This window comes from Arvicanthis niloticus, chromosome 8 (assembly GCF_011762505.2).
Source record: "Arvicanthis niloticus isolate mArvNil1 chromosome 8, mArvNil1.pat.X, whole genome shotgun sequence".
NCBI lineage: Eukaryota > Metazoa > Chordata > Mammalia > Rodentia > Muridae > Arvicanthis > Arvicanthis niloticus.
In genome coordinates, this window is record NC_047665.1 from 24,646,914 (window position 1) to 24,662,707 (window position 15,794).

A 15,794-nucleotide genomic window follows, 5' to 3' on the forward strand; every position below is an offset into this window, starting at 1 on the left:
TGTCCTGGCCTTCTTTCCATCCTGTCCTGTTTCTCACCAGCATTGGCACTTAGATGCGATGGGCACTGCCTGCTCTTACCATTACTGTGGCCAGGCAGTAACATATGTGTGTTCTATGTTACAGAACCCACACCCTCCAGTTGCTGCTTAAAGGTCACAGGGATACGTCAACTTCACACTTTCCATCAGCATTCCTCCCTGGTCACCTTACAGTGACCACCCCCTGCCCTCCCTCCCAAGCTCACCTTGTTCAGCCTCACTGTTCAGGCTGTAACTACTCGGGGTTCCTAGACTCTCACCTCCTCCAGCCCCACTTCTTGCTACTTAACACACACCTGAGAGCCCAGTTCCTGGAGTGATCAACATGCTATGGAGGAAAGAACTTGGTATCCTAGGGTTTATAGAAATGCCTTTAAAATCTCTCTGTATAGCCCTGGACACGTTAGCCCACCCTTTCTGGGTCTCAGTTTCTGACCTGTGAACTGTCAGGACATGAATTGCTTTGTTTTTTTTTAAAAATCATTCATTCATTCATTCATTCATTCATTCATTTAGATTGGGTCCCAAGTATCCCAGGCTGGCTTCAAATGTGCCTTACTGTGGTGGAGAACTTTAAATAACTGATGTTGGGTCTTAAGTGCTGGGATTACAGGCAAGTGTCCCCATAACTGGCTCACCAGATCTTCCTTCTCCTTCTCCTTCTCCTTCTCCTTCTCCTTCTCCTTCTCCTTCTCCTTCTCCTTCTCCTTCTCCTTCTCCTTCTCCTTCTCCTTCTCCCTCTCCTTCTCCTCCTCCTTCTCCTTCTCCTTCTCCTTCTCCTTCTCCTTCTCCTTCTCCTTCTCCTTCTCCTTCTTTCTCTCCTTCTCCCTCTTCCTCTCCTCCTACTTCTCCTTCTTTCTCTCCCTTATAACCTTTTCTTCCCCACTTAGTATATAGTCTAGTCTGCCCTGGAACTCACTATGTATCCAAGATTCCTTCATTTTCAATCTTCTTGCCCCTGACCTCCCTAGTGCTAGTTCGTGCCAGGACACCTACCTGATTCTCAGCTGTTCTGAGGAGTGTTTGTTGAAACCAAATTAAATTAAAGCACAGGTAGTAAGTGGCCCCACAATGCAGCCATGCTGTTGGTACAGCTCGAAGAGAGGAAACTATTTACCACCCAAATGAAGGTGCTTTTCCGAGCAAGGGAGAGAACGTTACCAATGCATGTGTTGGGTTAAAACCGATTTCCTAGAGGAATCAGAGATATAGTCATGGCCTATGACTCTCACTACAGGATTAGTGTGAGATAGCCCAAGTCACCTCAGGCAGCACTTCCCTGTCTTGGGCTGTTTTGTAGCATTTTTTGTTCTTAATTGTTCTTGTTGACTCAAGATCTCTGGGTGGGAAGATGACCTGAAACCGTGGTCAGGTCCCTCTCCCTGCAGTACTCCTAGAATTCTGAAGGTGGCATTGTATCTTCAACAGTTGAGTTTGAATCTCATGGGAACCCTTGGTTCCTGTTACATTGTTGAGGAGTGGCATTTGACCCACCCAGGGTGGCTATCCTGATACTTGGTATAGGAACTACATAGCAAAGATGTTGCAGAATTGGACCAGGGACCAGGATGCAATATCACCTAGTGTCTGCAGGGGGCATGCACAGAGCAGATATCTCCATGTAGGTGTGTCTTCCTCTAGCCACAGCCTCCCATTGGGGAGGGGTTCCACTCTGTTGCTGTCCTTTCAGGAGCATACTGGCAGTTTGCCCTTCCATGAGGCCACAGTCTGGAGGTTCCCTGATGGCTTGGGGAGACAAGAAACATCTTAGTTGACTGGGGATTTCCTAGAATATGGAATCTAACAAAGAAGCCAATGGCAAAGACAGACATTTGCAACGAACAAAAACAGTACCCTCGGCACCAAAAATACTTTCCGAGCGATGTCAGCCAAACATAAACATTACCTCCGATCCCCACTGATAAACCGCTCACTTCCCAGCTTCTTCCATAGGAAGGCTGTGGAGTGAGATAAAGCCGGGTAGCAGTACCAAGGACAAACATCTCAGCATCCAATAAACTTGAGAATGTTTCTCTTTTTGTTTGCAAGGCTGGTTGCTATTTCCTGCGCGCCTCGTGTTTATTGACGCGCCGGCTCCTCCGGTGTCCAGCAGCCGTTTCCACACCGCAGTGATGGGCCTTGCATCTCTGCCAAGTGGAGTCAGAGTGAGAGATAACAGCTAGCTACAACAATGGCCTTCCTCAGACCCTCGCCAAGAAAGCCCCTGGCACCACGGCCTGAGAATCCCTTATCGGCATATGCCCTGGAAGGCTCCGGAGTTCTGGAAGCAGAGTGGTGGCTTGCCAGACAGTGATAAGAGGCGGGTGCCACCAAGAGTCAGACGACCGACGGCCACTGGACATCAAGGCCCCACCTGGCAGACAGGGAAAAGGAAGGGAGATAGAGTGGCCAATTCGCACAGAGTTTGCTGCCAGGGCCACACTGTCAACACAGTTGGAGGCCCCACTGCTAGCCAGAAGGATTAAGTTTATTTCTGGATCCTATAAGGATCCTGTAAGGAAGTTAATGCTCGCAGTTCATCTTGAGGAGACAATGTGTTTTCTGTTGCTCTCAGAAAAGGCACCTGAGCTGGGCATGATGGTCCAGGCCATTAATGTATGCACTCAGAAGGAAGAAGCAGGCTCAGCTCTGTATACTCCAGGCATGTCTAGTCTACATAGTGAGTTCCAGGTTAGCCAAGGCTGCAGGTGAGACCCTGTCTCTGAAGAAAGGAAGGAAGGAGGGGAGGGATGGAGGGAGGGAGAGAGGAAAGATCCATTTTTTTTTTAAATTTTTTTAATTGTTTGAGAATTTCAAGCATGCTCTAATTAGACCTACCCCAAACCCTTCCCTCCAGCTCCTTCCGGTCCTCTCCCACCTCTTTTCTCTTCCGATGTCGTGTGCTCTTTTCTTTTTAAGTCCACTGAGACCACTTACAGCTGCCTGTATGTGCATGGACATAGGAGCATCCACTAGAGCACAGGTAATTGCTCAGAGGTTGCATCCCTGAAGAAAACATACTTTTCTCCCTCTGTCATCTATAGCTCCTCAGATAGGAGTGGGTTTCACGACCCTTCTTGTCTCCATGCTAAGAGTTTGGTCGGCTTGGTCTTGTACAGGTCTTGTGCATGCAGTCCCAACCACTGTTAGCTGAGGCTGACCCAAAACACTGCACCTTCCTGCATCCAACTCCAAAGTGCAGGGATTATAGGTGTGTGTGACCATGTCCAGCAAAGGTGAAGTTTTGACAGCCATATAAACCATCCTCAGAATGACTGACACAACCTTGATTCTCACAGGATGGATTTGATAATTCAAAGACAGCTGAGAACAGCTAAGTAAGAGCATTGACCACTGACAAAATTCACTGCTTGGTAGGTATGTGGATCTCAAATGTCCACCAAAAGGCCTTGTCTCTTGGTCTCTAGAGTGGTACTGTTGGAAGATAATGGAACCTTTAAGAGGCAAAGGCTGCTGGGAGAATTTTAGCTATTGGGGTGCTATTAACTTGAAGGTGAATGTGGGATCTCTTTCAGTTTTCTAGGCTATGTCATACTAGAGTTCTAAAAGCAATGGGTCCACATAATCATACTCAGAAACATCCAGAATTGAGAGTCAAAGCAAACATCTGTCTATAATGATCAGACATAGATCATCCCAGGCATCGTGACTCAGGCACTGTTACAGAACTGGAACAAGGGCAAATGGAATACATTAGTCGTAGGCATCTTCATCTCAAGTCACTAAGTACACAGGTAGCATCCTCTTTAACAGTGTTAGTTATCACTAGACTCTGATCGAATTCCCCCTCATGGTCTCAAAGCTTCATGGATTAGTAACTGATAAAGGACTGAGGATAACACTAAGAACACAATGTGTTCTACGCTGACTGACACCTTGTCACCTTCAGGCAGTTTCCATGTTCATTAGGCCTCTGTGTGCTGACTGACTACCCGACCAAGGGCAGAGTGCTCCTCCCTGTGATTTTTGCAGCACTCCTTGTGCTTGCTATGTGGGTAGGTTGATTTTTGTAAGTTAGTCACTTCAGTACTCTGAAGAGAAAGATCTCATCAAAGCCCAGGGGCTTACCTCCACAGAGCCCACTCTGCCGGGTTTCCTACATTTGTTTTCAGCCTTTACAAATTAAGGAGAGGCCCCATAGCTCAGGCTGGGGCAAGCGCTGCATGATTTGACAGTAGCACTTCTGTCTTTGGCCTCTTGCTTGATTCCCAGTTGTGATGAACTGGCAGTATTCTTGAGCTGGGCTCTTGCACAGGGCAGTTTATTAACCTGCATGTAGACAACCCATGGACCCTCAAGGTCAGGAAGACATAAACTGGGCTTCCATGTGATGGAGGAAGTGCCAGTTACAGAGCCTAGAATGGAATCATGAATTTTAATTTTGTAGACACCCCTCTTTTGGGCTGGACTTCTGGACAAGAGGGGGAAAGTGATGTGGTCATTTAGGGGACAGTGAGGACATACCTGTAACCCTGGAGCACAGGAGCAGCTGGGGTACCCCTCCTATAAATCCCATGCCTTGTGGACATTCTGTGTTTTTGTCCTAGCTCACCCCCCAGCTTCCTTTTGCCTGGAATCCATCTGGTATTTAAATAAATTAGTGTATGTATGTATGTATGTATGTATATATATATTATATACTATGTATGAATATATGTGTGTGGTGGGGCAAGTACCATGGCACACATGTTGAGGCCAGAGAATAACTTGTAGGAGGCAATTTTCTCCTGTCATCTGAATGTTGGGACTGAACTCTGTCATCAGGCTTGGCAGCCTCTACCCTCTGAGCCATCTTTGAGCCCTGTCTCTGGCCATGAGACTCTTTGACAGGATTCCAGATTCTGTCCCCTATTTCTGTGTCCGTCTATGCCTTGATGACTGTCCTATTTTTGTATTTTCCCTATAGTAGCGTGGAGCAGGGTGGAGGAATAAATCTGTGTGCACCATGAAGCCCTGGAGTTTCTGTGACTCCGTGAGACAAAGCTGCTTTCTGCTGGTGTGTAAGGCTTCATAGTGCAGTTCGTGAAGGATTCTTTGCCAAGAATCAGTTAGTGTAGAAAAGAAAAGGAAATTCAAGATGCATTTTATTTTTATGTAACTTTCCCTAAAGTGGGCTGACATAGTGGATGCCCACGTCAGTGACACTGCACATCCATAGATGAAACCATCTGCAACATGAAAATACTCAAAAAAGAAGTGTCTGTGCTAAACATGGACAGCCCTCCTTCTTGCCACAGATCCTTAGCCAATACAATATGATAAGTATTTCATAGCAGTTATGATGCACAGACTATAAGTCCCCTGGAGATTATTTGGAGCATACATCAAGATGTGTACAACTGTTATGCAAATTCTATGCCACTGTATGCAGGGCCTCGCACACCCACGGACTGCTGGTGTTATGGGGGTCCTAATCCCACATAGCAGCAACAAGAGTTCTACATATAGCTTCATAACAAGAGGATAGAATTAAGGAGGAGCAAGGTGGAAGCATCGCCCAAGGTGAGGTCTGAGAGTGACATGGACTCTAGTCTCTTACCCTCCCACTGTGCTCACCAGCCAGGAAGCCCCTAGTGTCCAGAACTGTCATCATTTTGTTTCTCCAGTGCATTTTTCAGTATGCTGATAGGGTTGATTAAATCATTGGCCACATGACTGGACTCAGTTTACAGGCTCCAACTTCCCATTCATGGACGCCACTAGAGACCTGGTTCCCAGGCTCATCTGTGAGCTGTTAGACTAGAGAGACATCTCAGGACCACTCATTAACAAAACAAAGACAACGTCACCATTCAAGTAGAACTACAGTGGTTTTGTAAAGTCCTGCACCAGCCCTGGGAACAAAGTGGTAAGTAGTCTACAGTAGAGCACCGCCTGTAAGCTAGATCTGGAGTCGGCTCATTCATGGCTCCTGCCCTTTACTGGCTGACTATGTAGGATATCCTGCTGGCATCTGAAGCGCAGTAAGTCCAAAGTCATGATTAGCTCTATCCTCCAAGTTAGCTTGTCTTAAGTTCGCCGAGGTGGTTACTATCCACTGTCTTCCTGGATATTACAGCTTCACATTTGAAAGTCATCCATGTCCCATTTGATTGTATTATTTGAATCACCTTCTGGTCTTTGTGATTGTAAGCCCCCAATAACAAGTATTAAAAATCCAAAAGCAGACCAAGTAGTTAAAAATCTTAAATTCCACACCCTTCCCATCATTTCTTACAAAGATTTGGTTGTGCCCTATTTGGTCGGTCTCTCTCTCTCTCTGTCTCTCTGTCTCTCTCTGTCTCTCTCTGTCTCTCTCTGTCTCTCTCTGTCTCTCTCTGTCTCTCTCTCTCTCTCTCTCTCTCTCTCTCTCTCTCACACACACACACACACACACACACACACACACACCTCGCAATGAAAATACCAGAAGTCAGAAATGCATTTAATATGCCTGACCTACCAACAATCCAGTTTAATACCACAGTGTACTACACAGTGTCTGTTTGTCCTTCCGGTTGCTGACTGGGAGCTTAGGCTCACTGCCCGCACCCCGCATTGCAGGAGAGGCTACAATCACACTCCTTTTGATAGACTGGGGTAGGGGAAGAGATCCACATTCAAACTTTGAAATACAATCTCCATTGAATGCTTATCATGAAGCCAGAAGATAAGTCAGGCCATTATTAGTCAGGCACCATCTGCAGTTGAATCATAAACATGACGTTAGTCATCCTCAGCCAGCTGGCATCAAGGTTCACCAGTACCATTTTGAGAGAACCCAGTTCCCTCTGTCCTGAAACAAACTGCCACTGAGTTATCTTGCAAAGCAGGTTTTTGAAGTTCAGTCTGAGAGATTTGGTGGCTAGGGTAAAACTGCCCAGGAGATTTAGTAGACAGTAGGGGACTGTGGGTCACAGAGAAGCCAATGTCCCTTCCTTGTTCATTTAATCTACCTACTTTTCAAAGAGAAAGTTCCTGGATTCCTTCTACAGGGCATGCATCCACTCACTGGTCTCTCAAATGCCCCTTTATTTATTCATTCATCCAGTAGTTCTCCTCTGGGCCCGGCACCATTGGAGCACCTGGACTGAATAATGCTTAGTAAAGCAGGGCTGTAACTCTTGGGAAAACTCAAGACTAGTGACTGTGTAACAAGCAAGTAAATAAGCAAATATGCAAGAATATATCATATTATAAAAGGATTATCTCAGCTGGGCTCGTAGACTGTTTATAACCACCACGAGTATCCAGTGGTTCCTTACACACCCCCTGTTATGTCAGACCTGCCTTACTTGTGCAAGGTCCCAAGGAAGGGCTAGAGTGTATAGGTGGGGGAGAAGGGTGCCCCATCTCATTCCTGTGGGGTAAAGGCTTTGCAGGTGTTGCCTTTTAGGGAAGCAACATTTACACCCCTGTAACTCCTCGCCTAGAGTCTGTAAGCAAGATCACTGGTTTCCCAGAGTATACTTTGTTGGAGTCATGCCTCAGTTTTATCACTGGAACCACAGGAGGAGGTGGAGATCTTGTTTGCATCTCTCCAAGGGAAGGAGTTCTAGTAACACTTTGGCTCAGCTCCAGCTGTATTTTTGTGTAGGCGTTCTAATCATCCGAGGGTGTCTGCTCATCTAACCTCTCTCATCCCCCTTCAAGGCTGAAGACACAAACACAAGTCATTATCCTAAACCTGAGGCAGGAGAGCAGAGTCTATAGAAAGTGGCATCAAGATTGACATGTGAAAGAAGCCCGTTGGCAGAAGACTAGAAACCCCCCACCCGAGCGACATGTGACAGAGCATGTACAAGAAAAGCACCAGACCAATGAACAGAAGAGGCACATACTATGTTGATGACTACAAGGGGTCATGACCCCTGGGGCCTAGCATTTTTGAGCGTGTTTTCCCTCACTCACTTCCATTCTCAGACGTGCTTTTCCTTTCTTAACAATGGTCTCTTTCTGTTTGGGACCATGCGACCCTGATGTAATCCTTTGTCCTGGGACAGAAGAACCTGGAAATGTCATCAGGTGTCCTGGGACTCAGACCCATGCCTCTAGCAGCTTCTGAACCCCTTTCTCTTGACAAACACACCCAACTCATTGCTCCTCTTTCCTGCAAGCCCTTGAAAACTCTGGGCAGAATGCCACCAGAGCTCTGAACGAACCTTTCCTTTCTGTCATCCTTTCTGTGGCTTATGTGGCAGGTGAGATAAGGGTATGCCTAGAACCTCTCTCCTGCCAATTGGAAATGAGTTGGGGCAAAGTAATGTACATGGCCACCCATTTTAAAATTGAGAGGCAATGTGGGAGGGGTTTTACTGGGAGGCCCACACAGATCCACAGTGACCTAATGATGAGTCTGAGAGACATGGGGATCTCACTGAAGATATGTATATGAACCACCAAGTCCAGGTAGAGACCAACCCAGATGATGGCACTCATATGGTTGCTCAGAGTCCCTGGTGCTGCTGGGTCCCCTGAGCACTATATCCTCCTGCTCCCCTCATTGCAGGTGTGCACCCCAGTCTTCCATCTGCCCTCCCAGATCAGTAGAACATTTTCCTTATGCCAGGTCTCCTGCTCTGTCTGTTTGTTTGTTTGTTTTCTTACTCCCTAAAGACTATACCTAGAACTTTCTCAAGACACCATGGAGAACTTTTGGAAACTCAGGTCCCACAGACTCAACTGTTGGGCTCTGCCTTCTTGATGCTCAGTAATGAAGATCTAAAGAAAAGGTCCAGACCCTGACATGGTCACAGACAGGGCCAAACGTACCCAGTAAAAGACCAACAGACAGAGACAAAAGAGAGCCTTCCAGGTCTACCTTGTTCATTCTGAAGATCAACAGAGGTAAGAACTTTTCACTTTGTTAAGGTCATGGTATCATGTATGTCTGTACAGACAGGCTGAGCTTACACTAATCTTAGAATTCCCCCAAGTATCTGAGTAACAAGACTTGTAGCTACTTTTACTGTGTGTTTAGAGAGAGAAAGAGAGAGAGAGAAAGAGAGAGAGAGAGAGAAAGAGAGAGAGAAAGAGAGAGACAGAGAGAGAGAGAGAGAGAAACAGATACGGAGAGAGACACACACAGAGAGAGATACCTACTTTAAAAATATATGTGCATGTGTGTAAATGTAACTGGGGATATATTAAAAGGCCTGATAAGTACATAACATATAAACTGAGGTATTTTATCTTCTTAGGACCTAGTGATATGGTATCCTTGGGTCAATTAAATATTATATAAAATGTTATTTGTCTATATTAAATAACATTCACTAGGGTCATAAGATAAATATTTTATTAGGCTATGGAATTTAACATTGGATATATAGATTTTGATAGTGATTTCCTTCCAAGTAATTCTATTTTATAGTTTAGTAAGCACAGGCAACAAAAAGTAACAGGAAATACAAAGTTTTGTCTTAATCAGAGTGCCTCTAAATAAAATAAATTATAAATTATTTTATTAGATTAATTGCTTTGGATTTTTTGTGAATACTATATGAGCATTAAATGTAAGATTTTATTAAGTCTGTGATACATGTAAAATTTTGTGTGTATGTGCATGCACATGTGCATATATGTATGCCAGATATTTTTATATTAAATTTCCTATTCAGGAGAGACTACATCTAGGCCTTTTTGCTAATAACAAGTGAAAATTACAGGAGATGTGACCCTAACAAGTAGCAACATTCAAAGCCTAGGTAAGTTTATTCTCCATATAATAAAATAACTGTGGTATTGAGTCTTAAAAGTAACTGATATTGGGGGCTGGAGAGTTGGCTCAGCAGCCAAGTGCACTTGTTAATCTTGCTGGGGACCCAGGTTTAGTTTCCAGCACCCACATGGCAGCTCACAACCTTCCATAACTTCAGTTCGAGAGGACCTGATGCCCTCTTCTGGCCTCTGTGGGCACTGTACGCACACAGTACACAGACAAATGCAGGCAAGAGACCCGCACTCATAAGATACAAACAAGTAAATGACATCTTATATTTTCAAGATACATTTTAACTTATAATTGTATTAATATATAAAGCTCGCTGTTGACAAGTTTTTTAAGGTTTTTAATCTCAATTTTAAACTAAAGGCCGGAGGAGTTGGGGGTGGGGACAGGAGAGTGTCAATGTTTAAAGGGTTCTTGCTCAACTTGCCTGAAGGCGTATTACTATCAAGTTAGTCTCCATGTCTTTGAAAATCTAAGACCTTCCCACTTTATCTGTGTTAAGGATCGTTTCCTGGGGCCAGAGAGATGACACAGTAGTTAGGAGTGGATGTCTGTGATGTCTGGGTGTAGGAAGAGCTATGAGCTTGAGGGCAGAAGTAACAGAATGGACAGAAGCAATTCTTTGACTATTTTTGACAACGAGGTAGAAGAGAATTTATAAACCTGAGAGAAATACGTGGCAGATTGTGCATCTATCCCCTAAACACACGTTTTATTTGCTTTCTAGTGCTGAATGCTATGAACTGAACGATGGGTAGAAGAGACTCCCAGCTACAGTTAGTAGGCAGCAGCAGCAGCAGCAGCAGCAGCAGCAGCAGCAGCAGGAGGAGGAGAAGGAGGGGGAGGGGGAAGGGGAGGGGGAGGGGGAGGGGGAGGAGAGGGGAGGGGAGGGAGGGGGAGGGGGAGAAGGGGGAGGAGGAGGAGGAGAAGGAGGAGGAGGAGGAGGAGGAGGAGGAGGAGGAGGAGGAGGAGGAGGAGGAGGAGGAGGAGGAGGAGGAGGAGGAGGAGGAGGAGGAAGAAGAGGTTCCCAGCAATGATAGAAGCAGTTCTGAGGCGGGGGTTCAGAGGGGTCCTTACTTTGTCCACTTCCATGACTGCCACTGCAGAAATGAGGGAGACAGGAAGGGACAGAGCAGAGGACTTGATTGAGAACTGAGCCTCCGGTCCCTGAGTTTTGCCAGGCTTTTTTGCTTAACAGTTTAGGCTGACAGACTCCTGATTGGTCCTTACTCTTTAGTTCATTTTCATGCACATGGCCAGCCAATCAGGGTCTATGTAAACCCTGTACAGAGGCTTTCCATCATCAAGCATCAAGAATCACGGGACTACGGTCTAAGGAAGATTGATACCCTGCCCAGGGTACTGTTTGGGTTTTGTTTGTTTTGTTGTTGTTTATGTTTTTCTTTCTCCACAACATACCATTCTTGCCCTCGGAGACCCGGTACTACTGAGACTCTGGTCAGCAGTCCGCTTTCTGCAGACCTGTTCAAATGAGTGTTTTTTGGTGCCTTGAGGCCTGCTGAGGGGTTAGGGCCACTACCATCACAATTTCCATAACTTGGCATCCCACTGCTGCTGAAAGTTAAAGCCTTTTAGTTTTCTATTGGAAGCTCTGTGATGACCTTTTATATTCCTTTTGAATTGTTAATAAAAGTCTTCCTGATGCGTTCACCTTCACTGTCTGCCCACTTCATTCTTTGAGGAGGGGCCCCTGCTTAGATAAAATGTGGACAAAGGTAGCTTATGTATATCTATGGTTATCCTTCCTATGTCAATAATTTGCCATCTACACATCTGTTTTGGTGTCCACATTTTTTTCTTTTGTTCTTTTTGTTTGTTTTTGTTTTTTAAAAGACAGGTTTTTACTGTATAGCTCAGGTTAGCCTCAGGCTCAAATTCACAACTCTCTTCCTTCACCTCCTGAATTCTGGAATTATAGGTGTACATGCCACACTTAGCCACGTTAACATTATTTCTGTATCAATATTTTATTTTATGACTTTTCCTGGGGAGGCACGAACAGATGTTTACTCACTCCAGATAGGGCACTAATGACAGATCAGAGAATACTTGAGAGTTTATTGGGGTTATTTACAGGAATATAGATGTGTCAAAGGCAGCTGCATCACCCCAACATAGTGATAGCTCATTAAGGTGCACCACTGGAGAGCTTCCTGAACAAACTTCAGGCAGCCTGGGGCATGAGAGCAAACATTTAGTGCTTTTATAATGTTAGGGGAGCATCCTTGTGACACCTGTAAATCTCAGGAACTTCCTGAACCTTGTAAACTTTGTTTTTTGAGTCTTGTGAGTCTCCCTCCTCCTTCCAAAAGGGAAGCTTCAATTGAGAGGACAAAGCTGTACAATGTATCTCTACCTGTTTCTGTTGAAATGGATAGAATTAACAAAAGCTGGAAAAAAAAGTTGTATAACTTGAAGGTTATATATTGTGAAAAGATTATTACAGCTAATTAGCACATCACTCACCTCCTATAAGAATTGTGTATGGTCAGAATATTTAAGATTTACTCTAAAAAAATTTCAAATGTACATAATTGTTGATTGTAGTCCATGGTATGAATACAATAGAGTTCCAAACTTATTCATCTTATAAGTTTGTGTCCTTCAACCAGCATGTTCTCATTCTTTCTCTACCATGCTTTTGTGGCACATACACACACATTCAAGCACACACACACACACACACACACACACACACACACACACACACACACACACGATTTACTACAGTGACTTACAGCCCATAGACTGAGTCTGGGAAGTTCAGCAATGGCAATCTTCATGTTGGAGAGACTGAGAACCCTGCAGCTGCTTGGTCCTGAAGCTGGATGCTGCAGCAGTCCCAAGTCTAGTGCTGAGAGCCTAGAAGCTCCTGTAGCACACGGGTACTAGAGGGCAGAAGAAGCTGGAAACTGCTGCTATATTTGGGGATGGTGATAACAGCTGAGGAAGAATACACACACCAGCCAGAAGCAAGAGCAGGCATGAGGCCACTGATCTTGGACCTCTTCATCTGGGCCACCTGCTAGAAGGCCATGTATGCTTAGGAATCTTCTGTCCTCCATTAATCCTTCCTGGAAATGCTTGTCAGGCTTGCCAAGAGGCTTGTATCAAGTTGACAATCAAGGTTAACCCCCACAGTAAGTGATTTTCATATTCCTTTTAGAAAAAGCTGTGAAAAGTATTGGCTAAGGGAGCAACATTTGTTTACTATATTATCTTCTCGAAATGTTGTAGTTTGGAGCTGCCCAAGTCCGAGGATCATTTAGAGAAGTAGGATTCAGAGTTCATTTTTCCCTATGTGACTATCCAGCTATTCAAATACCATTGGCTGAAAATGGTCTCTCGTTACCCCAAGTGAACTCCCTCCCTTTGTGACCTTGTCAAAAGTTGGCCTTAGCTGGGGCCTTTTAAGATGGCTCATTGGTTTAGAGCACTGGCTGCACTTCTATGTGTTGATTTCCAGCACCCACAGCAGCTTCGGTCTCAGGGTATCACACTCTTCTACACTTATTTGTGTGTGTGTGTGTGTGTGTGTGTGTGTGTGTGTGTGTATCTGTGTGTGTGTGTATCTGTGTGTGCATGGACATGCCATGGTCTGGGGACAACTTGTGATTGTTGGTTCTTCCTTTCTACTGTGTAGGTTCTGGGGATCAAACCAAAATTGTTCAACTTGTCAGCTGAATCACTGCACAGACCCCAGAATAACTTGGAAGTGGGAAAAGTTATAAGTTTACTACTACTAGATTTCACTTCATGGTTCCCTGTAAAATGACAATCACAACAAAGTAATGTCAGTGTAAGAAGAGTATGGAATGCAATGGAACAGAAGGTCCAGGAGCAGATCCATACCACGATGGCCAGTTTAAAAAACACTTATGATGCGTATGGGTGTTTTGGCTGCATGGAGGTCTGTGTGCCACATGTGTGTCTTCTCATTCATTCATTGCCTCAAATGTCCCCTAACTAACTCATTCTTCTCCTTCAGAACATAAAGAGAACCCTTTTTCCAGGCAGGCCATCTAGACTCCCAAGAGCTCTTTCTTGCTCTCTGGACTTACCATAGACTGTGCATAGCACATTAGAATCGCTTTTCCATTTCTCCTGACACTCCTTGTGGGAATCAATCATTTATTATTTGTCACTAAACAAGGACATCTACAAGGCCCATGCCACCTCAGGAGTCCTTAATAAGCGTTAAAGAATGACTAAAGCAATTGCACATGATGAGTCCTTTAACCTAAGGTGTGTTTGAAGTGTTTTCATGCCTCTAGTAATTAGTGCTACTACCCTATCTTATGGTGCTAGCCTGTAGATACATGGTTCTTCCTGCCTCTCCACCTCAGTGACTCAACCAATTTAAGGACTGGGTGTTGGGGTAAGGTGTTATCCCATAGGTGGTGTGTCATTTCTGACTTGTATATTTCTTCAATATCTTGATTTATGATCTCAGGGTTGCTTATTATTTGCTCTTACAGGTTACCAGAGAAGCTAGTCATGGAGCTTCTGCAGGGCTCCCAGTCCTCGGGATGTAAGGCAGACGTGTCCTGAGTTCTTCCTCCTTCTCACCCTTGTTAATGGTTGATGTCCCTGTTAGAGAATACACACCACACACTTGAACATTGGACTTACATTTTCCAGGACTCCATCTGTTTTGTGCTATTCTTGTGTGCTTTATTTTTTTTTTTTTCCCTTGCTCTCCTGACCAAGAGGCTATGGTTTCTTTCTTGGGCAAGCCTCTTTCTGCTTTATGTAAGCATTCTTCATGAGACTCAAATGCTTTGGGTCTCAGAACTGCTCTGAATGCATCACTCTGAAAAACATAACCTGGTAACAGCCTAAAATTGTCCCTATGAGAGCCGATGCCTTGCCGTGGGGAGCTTGACTCTAGAGCCTTCTGAATCAGGTGCCTACTTGCTAGAGGCAACTTTTAAACACTGGTAAAATTGATCCTGTTCCTCATCTTTAATGTTCAGCCCAGCAGTGTTAAGCACACTCACACTGCTGTACAATTACCACTTTCTATTCTCAGAACTCTTTCATTTTGAAACCCAAAAGTCTTCCTCTTAATTCTAACTTCCTACCTGACCCAGAACTGAGGATAAACTCAGGGCCTTGTTTGCAAGGCAAACACTCTGCCAATGAACTAGATCCCCAAGCCCTAATTCTGCGTCTTAATTCTACTCCTCTCTCCCAACCTCTGTATCCACAACTCTTCTTTCTAATAACAGCTCTGTGAATCCACAGACTGCTACGTCTTCATATAACTAGGGGCCACACAGTGTTTCTGTCCTCATAGTTTTGACAGCATTCACTCACGGAAACATCAGGCCTGTGGCGAAGGTTGTTTCATGACAAAGTTTTTTTATTGAAATTTGGTGTTTTTATAAGTTCATCAGTTCAGAGGACCATTTTTTTTTTTCCTCAGAAGTGTTTTCTGTTTTAGTGACTGTATTGAATGTACTACCATTTAGCTAGGTACAAACTGTTCATAACTTTAGTAAACCTTCTGGTTGTTTTTGGAAACTGAGAAAACATAAGGGAGCTTGCTTTTATATGGTTGTCCAGCAAACTCAGGAATCTTCAACTCCACTCTTACGCTGGTCCGAAGAGCCTGCTGTTCTGAAGAGGCCCACTATGAACAATGGTCCATGAGATGGACAGGCCTTTCTGTGACCCAAGCACTTAGGGAATGAGGGCAGGAGACCAGTCTGAGCTACACAGTGAGACCTGCTTCCTACCCCACCCACCCACACTCAACTACTGAAGAGTGACGGTTGTCAGAGGAAACCATAGAAGCAAGGCAGGATCCAACACCGAGGAGCTGAATTGAATCACACTGCCACACACAGACCTCTCTAGGGTTACTGAAAATGGCCAGCACCAGAGCATATGCGTGTCTCATCTGTCCATCCTGGGTCCCAACAACAGCAGCCAGAAAGAAGCCAGAGATCATTTTCCCAATAGGCAGCATTGGCCTGTCCTATGATGCCTGCCCAGGACA

At 44.8% G+C, this 15,794-nt stretch overlaps 1 long non-coding RNA gene across 1 annotated transcript; it reads left to right on the forward strand.

Annotated features, from left to right (window-relative positions):
- The first annotated feature begins 4,683 nt into the window (after positions 1–4,683).
- LOC143443301 (uncharacterized) lies at positions 4,684–10,577 on the forward strand. Its single transcript, XR_013112146.1, has 3 exons — positions 4,684–8,886; positions 9,660–9,746; positions 10,497–10,577. It is a non-coding gene; the product is annotated as an uncharacterized LOC143443301 (long non-coding RNA).
- The last annotated feature ends 5,217 nt before the right edge of the window (positions 10,578–15,794 follow it).